The sequence below is a fragment of the Leptopilina heterotoma genome, unplaced genomic scaffold (assembly GCF_015476425.1).
Source record: "Leptopilina heterotoma isolate Lh14 unplaced genomic scaffold, ASM1547642v1 Lhet_365, whole genome shotgun sequence".
Taxonomy (NCBI): domain Eukaryota; kingdom Metazoa; phylum Arthropoda; class Insecta; order Hymenoptera; family Figitidae; genus Leptopilina; species Leptopilina heterotoma.
In genome coordinates this window covers 346,396-363,975 of record NW_025111046.1, presented here as the reverse complement: position 1 = coordinate 363,975, position 17,580 = coordinate 346,396, and the positions used below count along the sequence as shown (strand labels likewise).

At 23.3% G+C, this 17,580-nt stretch overlaps 1 long non-coding RNA gene across 5 annotated transcripts in view; it reads right to left on the bottom strand.

The window, feature by feature from the left end:
• Positions 1–2,414: 2,414 nt before the first annotated feature.
• The window catches only part of LOC122505733, a 166,202-nt gene continuing 151,036 nt past the window's right edge, over positions 2,415–17,580 (bottom strand). For all 5 annotated transcript variants that reach the window (XR_006301939.1, XR_006301936.1, XR_006301938.1 and 2 more), the window contains one exon: positions 2,415–2,575. This is a non-coding gene — a long non-coding RNA (uncharacterized LOC122505733). The remainder of the gene's footprint in view (positions 2,576–17,580) is intronic.

Genomic DNA, 17,580 nt, shown 5'->3' with positions numbered 1-17,580 from the left:
TTAATACATTACGCTCACACGCATAAATTGTGGGAACTTTTTTTTTTCATTCTTTTTTAAATACTTTAATCGTTTTGAACTCTGATTAGAGTTTATTCAGATGAGAGTTTTAATATGGTAAACGATATTTTTATTTTATAGGGAAAGTTTTCAGTTTAGAGAAAGAGAAAAAAATTGTTCATATTCTTATCACGATTTGTTGTGTAAGAAAAGAAATTGGTGGGAATCTGGAAGAGAATTAGAAATTAGTTCAAGTTCATTTTTTTCATTACAGAGGCACACAAGAATAAATAAAGTTGTCTAATTAATAATTATTATTGAACTATAGACCTACAGCCGAAAAAAAGATATTTTGATTTGATGAGGATTCCTCAATTTTCCTCTTATAAATGATATCAAAAAGATATAGTCTCCACTATAGAGGATTTTCCTCTTATGTATTATTTGACAATTATGGTTATGAACAAATGAAAAAAGCAATTCTTATGCACTGAATTAAATATTTTTATAATAAAATAAACACTGCTAACTTAATAAGGATTGTCACAGGTCAGGAAAGTCAGAGAATTTAGGGAAACGTCAGGGAACGTGAAATATTTTTTTGAAAATTTTTAATTTCAATTCTGTTGAAATTATAGTTTTAGTAACAAAAATTTTAACACAATTTTTTTAAAGAATTTAACTATCTTAATAAAAATTAAAATTCTTTCCAGAAATTATATTATTTTCAAAAATTAAAAAAAAAAAATTTTTCAACACTTCAATTATCTTTCTAAATCAATAGCAAAATTCTTCAAGACAAAATTCAATTATTTTCCAAAATTTTAATAAAATTTATTGCAAAATTCAATTATTCTCATAAATAATCATCACAAGAATTCAATTATTTTCAAAAGTAATAAAATTCAATTACTTTCAAAAAATTTAATATAATTCATAGCGAAATTTCAATTATTTTCCAAAATTTATCTTAATTCGCAATGATTTTCAATATTTCAACTATTATAATAAAATTTTCCAAAAGAATTCAATTATTAAACAATAATTTTGATAAAGTTCTATACGAACATTCAATTATTTCCCAATAAAATAAAATTCAATTATTTTTAATACAATTTTAATCAAATTCCTCAAAAAAATTATTCTTTCAAATTTTATTATAAACTTTTCCGAAAGAATTTAATTATTAACCAAAAATTTTGATAAAACTCTACACGAGCATTCAATTATTTCTCAAAAAATTAAAGCATTTCATATGAATTTGATTATTTGAATTAAAATTTGCATACATTTTTTCGAAGAAATCAAATGTTTTAAAATTTGGCGTTAAATTCTTCGCAGTAATTCAATTATTTTCATAAATTGTAAAATTCCTTTCAGGGATTTACTTATTTACATAAATAATAAAATCAATCGTAGAAAGTCAATTATTTTCATAAATAACATAACATTCATGACATGAATTCAATTATTTTCTAAAGTAATAAAATTTATGACAAAATATCAATTATTTAAAAAAATTTTTTTTAATTCAATAAATTTGTATATCTATTATTTTCATAAAATTTCCCATGAGAATTTAATTATTTAAAAATTTGTTGATAGAATTAAGTATAAGAATTCAATTTTAAGAATCATTCTTTTATTCAATAAATTAATTGAATATTAAAAGCATTCTGGAATAAATTTATTGAAATAATTATTTTAAGAATAATCGATTTAAAATGAAAAATAACTGATATTTTAGTGATTTTCTAACTGATTTACAGTGGAATTTCACTGATTCAAATTGCGAGAATAGAGTCACTGATTCTCATTCAAATTTTATTCATCAATTTCACTGATTCAGATTTAGAGAGTTTAATAAGTCCATCCGGAAAATAATTTTTTATGATTTAAATAAATCATTTGCTTTGACATGTTTCTTCGATTTAAAATTAATTTTTTTCAAAGAAATGATACTTTTCAAATTAGAAAATAATTTCATATGATAGAATTTCATTAATTTAAAGAACAAATTTCTTAGATTCAAAGAATATTTGTTTAAATCAACGAAAATTTATTTAAATCAAAGAAATTTTTTTTTTAATCCAAAACCCTCTTTTTGATTCAAAGACAAATTTATTTTGAATGAAGCAAAACGAGTGTAAGAAACTGACTTCTTTAAATTAACAAAAACTTTTTTCTGAATATAATATTATTAATGGTAACATTAAATATCGGTAGCTTATTTAAGAAAATATTCAATTAGTGGTACCTTAATCAATGGAAAATTTAAATAGTAGAAATTTTAATCATTGATAACATAAAAATTAATTTGCAACGTTACAAATCAAAAATAAATAATCAAACATTTTTTTGCAGCAAAATAAATATTAATAATAATAGGTAATAATAATATTGACAATTAAGAATTCATTATAAAATTATAATTGCAATCACCTTTAATTTCTTAGATAAAAAAAATTACACATTGAATATTTCAAAGTTAACAATTTTAATCGAAAGAGTTTTTTTCTTCATTTCCTTCCTTCTTTTTGACTTGCATGTAACAATTCCAATTTCTCGTTCCATTCTGCAATGAAAAAAGAAGAATCATTCATATATATATATATGAAGTAAAAAGAAAAGAAAAGTTTTGTTTTCTTAAATCTAGCATAAAAAATAATAAATATATGAAGACGACGACTACGACGACAACGAATGAGTCGCGCGAAGAAAATGACCTCAGGTTGAATTGAAAATTTAAGTTTTTATTATTCTTACTTTTGCAAAGGCTTTTCTCACTTGGAAAATGATTCTGGGGAAAAAAAATTTTCTTCAAATGTATATATATATACGAATGATGATGGTAGTAGTATTTTTCGAGTTCTTATACTTATATATTTCTATTCTACAACATCATAGATATATATAAAGTTTCTTATCGCCTCGGGGTTGTAAGACTGTGGTTGCATAAAGCGGTGAGAGATTTTTTCTTCCTCCTGCTCTTAAGAGAGAGACAGAGAGGAAGAAAGACAGAAATAGAGATATGACAGAGGGCGGAGGGATAAGGGGAATGAAAAAGGGAATGAGTCGTTGACGGATTCATTAAAACGTTCAGATGGAATAGTGCCATGATTACGAGAAGGCTTGAAAATTAAAAAACTGTGCCACAGTCCTCGCCCTTTTCTTTCCGCGAATGTCTTATTCGCGCAACTAAAGGGCAAGGCTCACGAGACGATTAAAATATCAGTTTTTTTTTTAATTTTCATATGATTAATCTTTCTTTACTTATATAATTACGATTTTTCCATTTTTTCTGTTTATGCTTTGTTGAAATTGATTTTTTGCTTTATTAATACCTATTAATTAATAATAGTAAGATAAAAAAATAAGTATAGCATCACTTTTTTAAAATACAAAATGTCGGATCCAATATGGCGGAAAATGTTTTAAAACTGATTTTTCAAATTAATTTTGTACTATATATATTATTAAGAATGATAATAACAATAAATAATTACTAATGTAAATTTTATTAAACATTAATTAACTATATTAATCTTCGTATTCTTTTTTTCATTCTGTCCGGGCAGTTTAAAGTTAGTTTCTCTGTCTGGTTTCTTTTTTTTTTTTTTTTCTTGAAAAAAATATTGTTTGGCAAATCGTAAATATGTAGATATTTTTTCACGATTTATAATAAAGTAATATTATAAATTACAAAATTTTTTAAAAATTATGATTAACAAATAAAAAATATAATCATTTTGTTTGTTATATATGCTTTTTTCTGTAACAAGTTTCGTTTGACTAATCTAAATTATTATGCAAATTATTCTCCTTTTTATTTATAAAAAAATCCTAGAAAATTGTTAATTGTTAAAAAATTTTGATTAAGAAGAAAATATACCCATTTTATAAATGAAACTGAACATTTTTGAATTTTTAGAAAATAAAGGATAAAATTGTATTGAAAGAAATGTTCTGTTGAATTTATTTACGAATATCTGTAATATTGTAAAATTATTCAAAAACAATAATTTTTTAACTTCCTCAAAATTATTTCCATATTTTAATTTAAATTTTAGATAATAATAGATTATTATCTAAAATTTAAATTAAAATTCATTTTCAAATAAATTTTAATTAGAAAATTCTACGAGAATTAAATTATTTAAATACAAAAGTAAACTATGTTTTGAATAATTGAATGTTTATTAAAATTTTATTCTTATAAAGAATTTTATTAACAAATTTTTAAATAATTGAATATTATTTTTACGAATTTTAATAAAATTATTTAGAATTTTTACATTTTTCAAGGAATTCGATTAAAATTGTATTAAAAAGAATTGAAATTCTGCGATAAGTTTTATTATTTCTGAAAATAATTGATATTTGTAAAAAATTTGTAAATAATTAAATCCCTGTGAAATTTTTATTATTTTGTGCAAATAATTAAAGCTTTGCGAGAAAAATTTTATTACTTTTGAAAATAATTGAATTTTGAAGAAGAATTTTTTTATTTATAAAGATAATAATTGGGATTTTGTCGAGAATTTTTTGTAAATTTTGAACATAATTGAATTTTATGATAAGAATTTTATTACTTTTGAAAATAATTGAATTACTGCAATTATTTGTAACTTCTTCAAAATTCAATTTGTTTAGTGTTTTTAACACAAATTTTTCTATAAATCCATTATTTTTAATATTTGATTAAATATATATTGACAAACTTAACTCTTTTAAAATTGAATTAATTTTGAAATTTATTTAAGTAAAATTATTCAGTAAATAATTTATTTATTTTATGATAGTTGTTCAATAAGTTATTTAAAAAGAAATTTTAGTCAGAAATTGAAAAAATTGAACGTTTTGTATTAGAATTTGTGGTAATTTTATAGTTTATGAGTCAAACAAAAAAGACACAAAAATTCAGAATTTTCTTATGAATTCTAAAAGTTAAATTTTGTTCAGTATACTTTTAATAAAAATTCCTGACTCTTCCCCGAATTCCCTATGTCAGAATATATGATTATTATAATTATAATAATATTAAAACTTTATATTCCAATTCATATTTTATTTTTATAAAAAAAAATTTGAATTAAAAATTTTTACATTCTATTTTTCTTTTTAATTTGTAAATTTTATTGAAAATTGAGTGAAAAGTCAGTAGCGCAAAAAAGTGTTTAAATGCCTTCATTTATTTATTTAAATGATACATTAATATTAAATTCCGTCTTAAAAAATTGTTTTTACGGAAAAAATGAAGAAAAATTATTTTTTGAATCTATTTTTATTTTGTAATTTTTTTAACGGAGGAATTTCTAGTGCCTCAATATTATGTATTCCGCGTGTGTACGGCGATCGGTTCGAGTCCCTCGTGAGAGAAGGCCACTACATACTAAACGAGAATTACCATCTGCCTAATTAAAATTAATAGAAGACGATCTGCCAATTCAATGGCTCTGTGAAAAAATATTGCAACACGCGCGCAGTATTATATTTTCAGATAAATATATAGGTATCGATAGAAAATTTTATTTTTCCTTTACACACATTTAGTTCCATTTTTCCTCCGCACAATTATTAATTCTTAACAACTTTGTATACATTCAAAATTTCAAATATACATTTATTTCAAAATAATTTTTCTATTTTTAAAATTATTTTCCATCTTTTCTTCTTACAATTTTATTATTATTTACATTTGATTGAAATTATAATTTTTCTCCTTCAAAATTAGACCTTCGACGTTATTTTTAACTTATTTTAATCATTTCTATTTTTTTTTCTATTTAATTTATTTCTTTTATTATTTTTATTAAAATTCATTATTATAACAATTATAATTTTTAAACAACTCTCTATACATTTAAATTTATTTATATGGAAATAATTTTTCTATTTTGAAACTATTTTCAATTTTCTTTCAATTATTTCTTTTACTGATTGAAATTAACATTTTTTTCCTTAAAAATTAGTTCTTAGACGTTATTTTTTACTATTTTTATTGTTTACATTTCTTTTATCATTTTTATTATTTTTTAAGTGTTATTTATTACTTTTTTTTAAACAACTCTCTATACATTCAATTATACTTCTTTCCAAATACTTTTTTAATTTTCAAACCATTTTCAATTTTTTTCAATTATTTTTGTAGAGACTGGTAGTAAAAAATTGTTTCTTAAAAATTAGATCTTAGACTTTGTTTTTTTACTATTTTTATTCGTTTTATTTCTTTTATTTTTATTAAAATTCGATTTTATTAAAATTTTATCGAAAATTTTAAAAGTTAAATCGAATCGATTAAAAGTTTATCGAATAATTATATTTTTAATAAAACTATATTAAAATTTGGTAAAAAAACATTCAATTTGAAAAATAAAACGATCGTGTGATATTAACGAAGGGATATAAATGCGTACAAAACTTATATACACACACGAAAGAGTAAAACGTCACGAAAGGAAGTGGTTGCATTCTTTATTTAGTAACAGCTATATATGAGAGATGTTTCTTCGAACTTGATAACGGAAAGCAGGAGGGAAAGTTTTTTTTTTCTTTTCTTTTTTTGCAAGTGGGAAAAGGGACAAACAAAGATGAGGAATATCTTGAAGGGGGTGTTTGCCCCCCCCATCAGTAAATGTTGCGTGGGGTTGGGGTGGTGGCGAAGGAAAGAAACTGAGAAAAAGGAGATCCGTGATCGAGAGCAGCAATGAACAAGGAGAGATAGAGAAAAGAAACGAGAGAGGAGAATGAGAGATGATGGTTGGACTGGACCATTCAAAGTTCCCAGGAGGCGACAAAGGGCCAGCAACTAGCTGATCAAATTATCCAATTCATTTGGATTGGCGAGCGAGCGAATAAGTGCTCGCCGTTACCAAGAGGCCCACTCCAAGCTTCGAGTACTTCTCTCTCTCTCTCTCTCTCTCTCTCTCTCCTGCCCTTGCTGCATGAATTGTCTACTTCATCCAAATTTATGCACTTTTTTATGTACCCTCACTTATTGTATTTGTGTTTATAAACTTTGTAAATATTTCATTATTCTTATCAGTTTGGGAGATTTTCAATTTACTGTCAATATTTGAATTCGATTTGAATTTTTAGTGGCTTAAAATTTGGCTAAATTTTAATTAGGAACATTTTTATTTGGGGAAATTTGTATTTTAGAGAATTTTTTATTTATTTGAATTTTCCAGTTAAATAGATCAGAATAATTAGATTTTTTACAGAGACAAATTTTTATTTCCGATATTTTTTATTCGAAATAATTTCAAATTAATTCAATTATTACTTTTTAGAATTTTTAACTAAAATTTTTCTTTGAATCAATTATTTTTAATAATTTTCAAATCCATTTGTTTACCATTCATTTTTATATGAAATTTCGTTTATTCGAAAATTCTTCAATTATTATTTATATAGGTATTAGAAAATAAAATCATGACATAATTTTAAAAAAATTCAGTTAAACTTTTTAAAAAAAATTAATTCTGCAAAATTGTTACTTAAAAGTATGAAAAATTCAAAATTTTAAAGATTCTAAATTAAACCTTTTCAAAATTAAATTATTTCTAAAAATTTACGTTGGTAATGCTTTTAATATTCAATTATTATCTAAAATGTTATATAAAATTCATTTTTTAATCAATATTTGTTAGAAAAATCTACGAGAATTCAATTATTTATTTTACAATCAATTAAATACAAAAATAAATAATTGAATGTTTCTCAAAATTAAATTCTTATAAAGAATTTTATCAATAAATTTTTAAATCATTAAATTCTTTCGACGAATTTTAATAAGATTTTTAAGAATAATATACATTTTTTCGAGGAATTCGATTAAAATTAAATTAAAAATAATTGAAATTCAGCTATGAGGCTTTATTATTTATGAAAATAATTGAACTCCTACATAAAATTTTATTATTTACGAAAATAATTAAAATGTTTTCGTAGAATTTTGGCAAAATTTGTTTTAAATAATTGAATTCAATGTAAATAATTGAATTTCTATGATATTTTTATTATTTGTGAAAATAATTAAATGTTTTCGTAGAATTTTATCAAAATTTGTTTTAAATAATTGAATTCTTTTGGAAAATTTTATTAAAATAGTAAATATTGAAAATCATTAAATTGAGGAAAATTTTTGAAAATAATTGAATTTCGGAAAAGAATCTTATTATTTATAAAGAAAATTAAAATTTTGATGAGAACTTTTTTTAAACTTTTGAACATAATTGAATTTTTGCAATCATTCGTAACTTCTCCAAAATGCAAATTTTTTTATTGTTTTTAACTAAAATTCTTCTATAAATCTATTATTTTTAATAATTAAATAATGAGGTATATATTAAAAAATTTAACTAATTTCTGAAGAATTTGAAACAGTACAATTTTTTAAAAATCTAAGTTCATTAAAATTTCTAATTAAATTCATTCAAAATTGAAGTTTTATAAAATTTCAAATTAATACCTTTTGAAGTTTATCTATTTATGAATGAAATTATTTAATTAGAAAATATTGTCAGAAATAGAAAAAATTGAAGGTTTCTTGGTAATTTTATAGTTTATGAGGTAAACAAAAAAAAAATTGAAATTATATAATTTCATTTCTACACGTGGACTTTTATTATCATTTTCACTTTGAAAGATTTTTATTTTCACTTTTATTTTGACAGATTTCTTTCTTTCACTTTCATTTTGACAAATTTTCGTTTTTTTAGATTTTTATTTTCACTTTCATTTCAATTTGACAGATTTTCAATGACACTTTTACTTGCACTTTGACTGTTTTTTATTTTCACTTTTTATCAATGTGACAGTGAAAGTAAAAGTGAAAATAAAAATCTTACAAAGCGAAAATGAAGGTGAAATAAATTCTATAAAACAGCTTCCACTTTGACAGATTTTTTTTCACTCTCAGTTTCACTTTTGTACATTTTTTTCACCTTCACTTTCACTTTGACAGATTTTTTTCACATTCATTTTCACTTTGATAGATATTATTTATTATTAGTGCAAGTAAAAATGTAATTAAAATAAAAATCTATCAAAGTGAAATTTTGTTTTTATATTTTTTTTATTATTAGTGAAAGTAAAAGTGTAATTGAAGTAAAAATCTATCAAAGTGAAAGTGAAAGTGAAAATAAAAATCTAACAAAACGAAAATAACAATAAATATATACATTCATTTTCACTTTCACAGAATGTGAAAACAAACTGTCAAAGTGCAAGTAAAACTGTAATTAAAAATCTATCGAAGTGAAAATAAAAATTTATCGAAGTAAAAATGAAAATCTATCACAGTGAAAGTGAAAATGAAAGTCAAAGTAAAAATGAAAATCTATAAAAGTGAAAGTGAAAACGAATGTCAAAGTAAAAAAAAAATTACATAATCGACCCCCTGCTAATTTTATTTAGCAGAAATCTTTAGTGGAAATAATATTACTATAACGTGATTTAGTTATCCATTTTTCACTAATTGAGATTTAACCCGTGTAATCAACAAATACATCATTTCAAAAGAGAAAAACTCGCAAATTTATCAAACTGAAAGACAAACCAGAAGAAAAATTCAATCAAAACTAATAAATCTCGTTTTATCGGGACACAAAAATGTGGATGAATAAAAATTCCAACCCTAAAGTAAAAAAAAAAGAAAAAAGTGGATCACAGAGACTTGGAAAAGGACCATTACGGATCATTAAGACTTATGATGTAAGCTGCGGTCTTTTGAAGAATGAGAAAGCGTGAAAGTGAAGGAATGGAAAAAAAGGAAAGCTGCGGGAAAGAGAACTATAAATAAGTACGCACGTCACTTGGCGATAATTCGTCTTCGCCTGTCTGACACTTGGTGGAATCCTTTTCTATTCTTTTCGATTCCCTTCGTGTCTTATTCTTTTTTTTTCCTTTCGTTCATTTTTTTTTATTTGCTTCTTTTTTAAATCTGTATCGTCGTCGGTTGCGAAAACTCGATATTGACGATATATATATATATATATATATATATATATATATATATCCATCTCTGTGATGGATTTAAAAAAAATTTTTTTTGAAGCATCTAAAAACTGTATATTCACGCAGGGGGTGGGAGAAAAGAGGTCGTAAATGGATACAAACAGAAATGTTGCGCCCCTCGGAATTCGCGACCGTAAAAAATCAGTGCGGTTCATTAATTCCGAGAGAATAGCTTAGTGCACAACAAGTCTCTCTCTCTCTCGCTCTCTTTCTCTATTACTCTCTCTTTTTTTTTTTGTATATATATATATACGAAAGCATTCTGGTAAATATTTATGAATGCGGAAAAGCGTGAAGCAAACGGCAGAGGGTCCGCCAAAGGAAGTCTTTCCTAGCTTCCGTTCACACTCTTGTCATACGTCATTCGCGTTCTAACGCCTCGAGATTATTATTTTTTTTTAGATAAACTTTTAAATGATTCTTGACATATTATGAATATCAATAATTTTTCGCATTTCTTTATTCGTTGCTATTTGAACACGGTTGTGATTGATCATTTCAATTTTAATTTCTTGCTGTGTCAATTTTATAAGCATTTTGCTAGAAAAATTCAATTCAAACAAAATTTAGCCAAAAATTAGTCAAAAATATTATAAGATATAATTTTTACTCAAAAAAGTTTTTGTTCTTCAATTGTATTTTCAAGTAAGGACATTTTTTTAATTATATCCAATTTTTCATTTGGTAAAATATTCATCTGGGTCGCCACAAATATTTAATTTTATTTTTCCCTGACTTTTCCCTGATTTCCAGACAAAATTTTCACTTTTTCCCTGATTCTAAAGCATATTATGATTCACTCTAAAAATTATTAGATACCTACTCAAAAAAAATATTCTTAATACATTTATTTACGAATTTCTTCAATAGTAAAATTATTCAAAAACATCAATAACTTCTTTTCTAAATATATATTTAATTAATATTATTTTTCCGTAGGAATTAAAATTCTTCAAAACATTCAAAATTAAACCTTTTTGAAATTCAACAATTATAAGAATATTATTACAAAACATGAAGAAGGTGATCCCTCTGAGTCTTCAACTCGGAGTGATCGACTTCTTCATGTTTTGTAATAATTTAAATTAACATAAAATTTTTCAAAAAAAAGTTAATTATTTGCAAAAATTCTAATAAAATCATTCGCAAGAATTCAATTATTTTTACAAGTAGTAAAATTTCTCAAAAAAATTCAATTATTTAAATTAAAAAATAAATAAATTATTGAATAATTGAATGTTTGTTAAAATTGAATTCTCCTGAAGAATTTTATCAAGAAATTTTTAAATAATTTAATTCTTTTGACAACATTTTTAAGAATAATTACATTTTTCGAGGAATTCGATTGAAATTGTATCAAAAATAATTAAAATCCTGCGATGAGTTTTTTATTTATGAAAATAATTAAAATTTTCCCAAGAATTTTATTAAAATTTTTCTAAAAAGGAGCGTTCACAAATGATGTCATGCAATTTTTCTGGATTTTAGACCACCACCACCCCCCCTCCCCCTGTCACGCAATTTCAAGCAATTTCACATGTAGAAATACATTATGTCACGTTTATTAGAGACCCCCCCCTCCCCCCAAAAACGTGACATCATTTATGAACGCTCCCAAATTACTGATTGTTGGAGAAAAATTTTATTATATTTATAAAAATAATTTAAATTTTGACAAGATTGTTTTTGCATTTTTGAACATAATTGAATTTTAGCGAAGAATTTTATTGCTTTTGAAAATAATTTAATTCTTCAAACGAATTTTATTCAAGTTTATAAAAATAACTGAATTTCTGAGAAGAATTTTATTATTTATATAAATAATTGAATTCTTGCGACGAATTTTATAAAAAATCTTTTTAAATAATTGATATATTTTTTTAATTTTTACAAAATTTTGTATTTCAAATAATTTCATTCCTTGTGATAATTTTATTTACTTATGAAAATAATTGAATTATTTCGAAAAAATTTATTAAAAATTTGGTAAATAATTGAATTCCTGTGAAATTTTGCAAAAAATTTTATTAAAGTTTTTAAAAATAATTAAATTTCGAAGAAGAATTTTATTATTTATAAAGATAATTGAAATTTTGACGAGAATTATTTAAAAATTTTTTAAACATTTCATTTGTAACTTTTCCAAAATTCAATGTTCAATGTTTTTTTAGTTGTATTCGAATCAATAATTTCAGTATTTTAAAATAATTCATTTAATTCAATTTATCATTTAATTGGTTTAAAAAATTAAAAAATTATTTGATTTAAGTAAATATTTATTTGATAACAGACAAGTAATCGGTCATTTGAGTTAAATAAATTTTTTTTAATGTTGAATTTTTATTTAACCTAATCTTTTTTCAGTAGAATTTTTATTTAGCTGCAAGTTTATTAAGCAGAATTTTTAAAAAGAAGAATATTTATTTAGCGCAACTTTTAATTCATTTGTTTCTAGAATTGTTTGTAGAATTTTAATTTTAGTTGAATTTTAAATTAGAATAATTTCTATTTACATTATATAATGATTATTTAGCAGAATTTTTAAATAGAAGAATTTTGTATTTAGTACAATTTTTATGTGGTAAAATTTATAGTTTGTAAAATTTTTAAAACTTTGACTTTTAAGTTAGTGAAATATTTAGGTATACTAGAATTTTAATTTTAGTTGATATTTTTATATAGCAAAATTTTAAATAGGAGAATTATTTTTAGCATCATTTTTACATAGAAGAATTTTTAGTTTATCACAATTTTTATTTAGCCGAATTTTAAATAGAAATATGTTTAATTACATAGTACGATTTTAGTTCAGTAGAATGTTTAGTTGGTACAATTTTTATTTAGTAGAATTTATAGTTTGGTAAAATTTCTTTTTCTATCTAATAGATTTTGCTCTAGTGAAATTTTCATCTTTAAGAATTTTCATTTAACAGAAATCGTATTTTGTTGTATTATATTTCGATTTAGCATAATTTTTAATTCCAGGAATTTTTGGAGTATTTCTTCTAGATGGAGTATTTTAATGTATAGAATTCGTTTTTGCCTCGATTTTCACTTTGCTAAATTTTTTACAGTCATATTCTTATTTAACTGGAATTCCACTTAGTGCTATTTAGCAGTAATTTTTTGAGTGGCCTTTTTATTTAACTAAATTTACACTCTTCATCATATTCGTCATATATTTAGTATGATTTCAATTTACCAGAATTTTTATTCCTCAGAAATCGTATTTACCTAAAATTTCACTAAACAGAAATTATTTTCAATAGAATTTTTATTTAACTGAAATTCTATTTTGCTGGAACTTTTATTCGTATGAATTTACTATAATTTACTATAATTTACATTTAAAGAATTCGCAGTTAAAGTTTTTAAAGAAAACTAATTCAGATTCAGAGACTTCACTTAGGATTTTTAACGAATACTAATTCCCAAAAAAAAAATCTGTAACAAGAGTGTAAGTTTTAGGTGTCGATATATATATACACATAACTCCCCTAAATCGTATACACAGATCGCACATAATGGAACATTGTGTATATCTATAGTATAGGTACAATTTCAATTTCACTATCTCCCTGCGTGAATATAGTAGCGCGTGCCTCCATTTTCAATGGAGTTGAATTCTAGTGGGACGGGTTTTTCGTGAGGGATATATATTCCTAAAGGAGAAAAAAAAGATGAGAGGAATGTCTTTGTAATAGAGGGGGAGGTGGGAGGAAGAAGTGAGAGAGAGAGAGGGAGGGAGGGAGGCAAGAGAAATGGAGTATAAGATTCGACATATAAGATAAGTGAGAGTTAGGCCGTATACGCACAAGTTTCTCTCGCCTTTGGCCGTCACTCAAATTCCACAAATCCCCTCTTTTCAACCCCTTGAAAATCAACCCTCCAAACTCCTCCTCCCTCCCCCAGCCAAACCTACTGCACGTTTCGTCTCTGAACCCCAATTCTCAACCCACGCAACTTCAGTAATTGAATTTCACGAGTTGGTTACCCAACCTCCCCCTTTTCCTCTTTAACTATATACATATATATACACATGTATATAGACGTATTGCTTTGCTAACACTATCAAGAGGGCGCAAACCCTCGGTGACTGCCTAATAATGTCGTGTTACAACACTGATTAGGATTCCAAGTCACTTTGATTTCTGATGGTTGACTGAATTGAGCTTCGATGATGATTTGATTGATTTCATATATGTATGTACATATATATATTAGGGAAAAGGGTTCATTTTGGGGTTGGGGAGGTCAGTATAAGATCATTTGACACTGATAATCTGATATTTATCGGTTCGTCAAGTCGGAAATCTTTGTTTTGTCTTCTTCTTGTCAACTTCTTTGGCAGAAAAGTACTTTATGGAAATTGTACTGATAATAATTTTACTACATTACCTAATCAGTGGAATTTTGCTAATTGCAAATGGAATTTCAATAACAATTCTTAGAATTTTTTTTTATTAAAAGTCCAGATATCGCAACTTTTTGCAATTCAATAATTTTCAATATCTACTATTTTCATAAAATTTCCAAATGAAATTATAATTGTAATAAATAAAAAATTGTAAATAATATCGTAACGCATCAGGCAAAATTGTATGCATCAAGTGAAATTGAAAGGAATCGATATTCCAATAACATCCTATCAACTACCCAGCTCTGTTTACATTTCCCTACAGGTGCGATATTATTCTATTTTATTCAGACACTTTCCTACATATATATATATGCATTCAATAACTTTTCAAGGTTCGCGTAGGTGATGAAGGTCGCGATTTCTCATCGGAAACATACAAGGTCTGACAGCATCAGAATGCCATGACAGAATCGTCAGCATCATCATCATCATCATAATCATCAATATTGTCATGAAAATGAGAGAGATAGAGGCAAAAAAAGACAAAGGCAGTAAAAGAAAAATAGGGTCAGTAAGAGAGAGATAAAGGTAAAAAGAGGCAAAGTCAGTAAAAAAGAAATAGAGCAGTCAAAAAAAGAGATAGAGATTTTTTCTATCTCTGACAATAATTTATTTTAACGCAATCCTAATAAATATTAAAATTCTTCCCAGAAATTCAATTATTTTCAAAAATTTTTTTAAATTTCTCGTCAGCATTTCAATTATCTTCACCAAAAAATATTAAGAAACAATCACCGACATTTGTAAAATTTCACCAAAATTTAATTGACAATATTCACTATAACAAAATTTTTTTAAAAAAATACCAACATTTGTACACTTTCACTAAAATTTGGTAAAAATTCACCAAAAAATTTAAGGGAATATTTACAGATATTTAAAAAAATTTCACAAATTTTCTATTGAAAATTCACCACCAAGTATTAGGAAAAAGTTACCAATTTTAGTGAAAATTCACCAACCAAATTGTAAAATATTCATAATTATGTGAAATTTTCACAAAATTTTGGGACATTTCCACAAAATGCCTTCAAAGTTGCGTCAACAGAATTTTGGAGAATTTTCACCACACAATTTTTTACAGTGAATATTTTTTTAGGAATTTTAATAAAATTGAATAATTATTTTCATAAATAACAATATTCATCACAAGAATTCAATTAATTTCAAAATCAATAAAATTCTTCGCCGAAATTCAATATTACTTTCAAAAAATCATAAAAAATTGTCGTCAACATTTCAATTATCTTTATAAATGAATATTAGTTAAATTTTTCGACAAAATTTAATTATTTTCAGGAATTTTAATAAAATTCATTGCAAAATTCAATTAATTTCAAAAACTTTTCTTAATTCAATGATTTTCAATATTCTACTATTTTAATAAAATTTTTAAATTCTTTTCAGGGATTTATTTTTTATTATAAATAACAATATTTATCAAAAAAATTCAATTATTTTCAAAAGTAATAATATTCAATTATTTTCAAAACATTTTAATAAAACTCATGGCAAACTTTCAAACACTTTCCAAAATTTTTCCTAATTCAATAATTTGTATATCTATTATTTTAATAAAATTTCCCAAAAGAATTCAATTATTTAAAAGCAATTTTTATAGAACTTCAATTACTTTTGAATGCAATTTTAATCGAATTCCTCTAAAAATGTAATTCTTAAAAATATTATTAAAATACGTCGAAAGAATTCAATTTTTTTAAATGTTGAAAAAATTATGAATAAGATTTCAATTTTAAGAAATATTCAATTATTCAATAAATTATCGGTTTTTATTTAAATAATTGAATTCTCGTAGAATTTTCGAATAAAAATTGATTTAAAAATTAATTTCAGTAAAACTTTTAAATAATAATTGAATTTTGTTGAAGTTTCATATTAAAATCTTTAAAAATTTGAATTTTTTATAATACATTTAATTAAAAATTCTATGGAACTAATTTTTTTCAAAAAGCTTAAAATCGAAATTTTAAAAAATTATTTCAAGTTTTTATTTTTAAATGAATATTTAATTGAATAATTCTCGATAAAATGAAATTTCGTAAAACTGACTTGTAAACAAATGAATTTCAAAATTCTCAACTGAACTTTATTAAAAATTTATAAAAATAATTGATTTAAAGAAGAATTTTATTTAAAAATTGTAGAAAATAATAATTAACTATCATTATGTTATAATTATTTTTATTTTCTAATTAATTCAAAATTGTAATGACAGATAGAAATCATTAGAATTTTTTTCACTTCTTTTCATTAAAAGACTAAAATTTTGTTAAATATTATGTTTTGTCAAATTGAAATTATGCCGATTTTTGTTCTTTACTTCTAAGGAAAATTAGAAAATTGTTAAACAATTGTGATTAAGAAATAGAAAATTGATTTATTTTGCATTATATTTTTGTTTATGAATCACAATTTTTCTAAAAAAATTATTATTTTGTTTTAGAAAAAGAAGAAAAATATTTGCACAATTCCTATTTTTAATCTTATTTTTGGAAAATGATTTCCCACAGGAATTAAGACATTCAAAAATTTGAAATTCAAACCTTTTTTAAATTAAACAACTTATAAAAGTATTTGTTATAAAACATGAAGATATCGATTGCTCCGAGTCGAAGACTCGGAGTGATCGATTTCGTCATGTTTTCTAATAATTAAAGATAATCGAGAGATAAAATCATTATTTTATATTATAAGAAATTAAGAATATTGTTACTGTAACTTCATCAAAATTATTTTCATCATTTTAATTCAATTATTATTTTCTTAAATTTTAAATTATTTTTTATGAAAATAATTGAATTCCTTAAAGAAAACTTTATTATTTATGAAAATAATTGAATTCCTGTGAAATTTTTATTATTTATGAAAATACAATTTTATTGAAGCTTTTTTTAAATAATTGAATTCTTTTTGGGAAATTTTATTAAAATAGTAGATATTGAAAACCATTGAAATTAGAAAATTTTTTGAAAATAATTGAAATTAGGGCAAGAATTTTTTTTGTCATTTATAAAAATTATTGAACTTTTGGAGAAGAATTTTGTTATTTATAAAGATAATTGGGATTTTTACGAGAATTTTTTTCAAATTTTGAACATAGTTAAATTTTATAAGAAGAA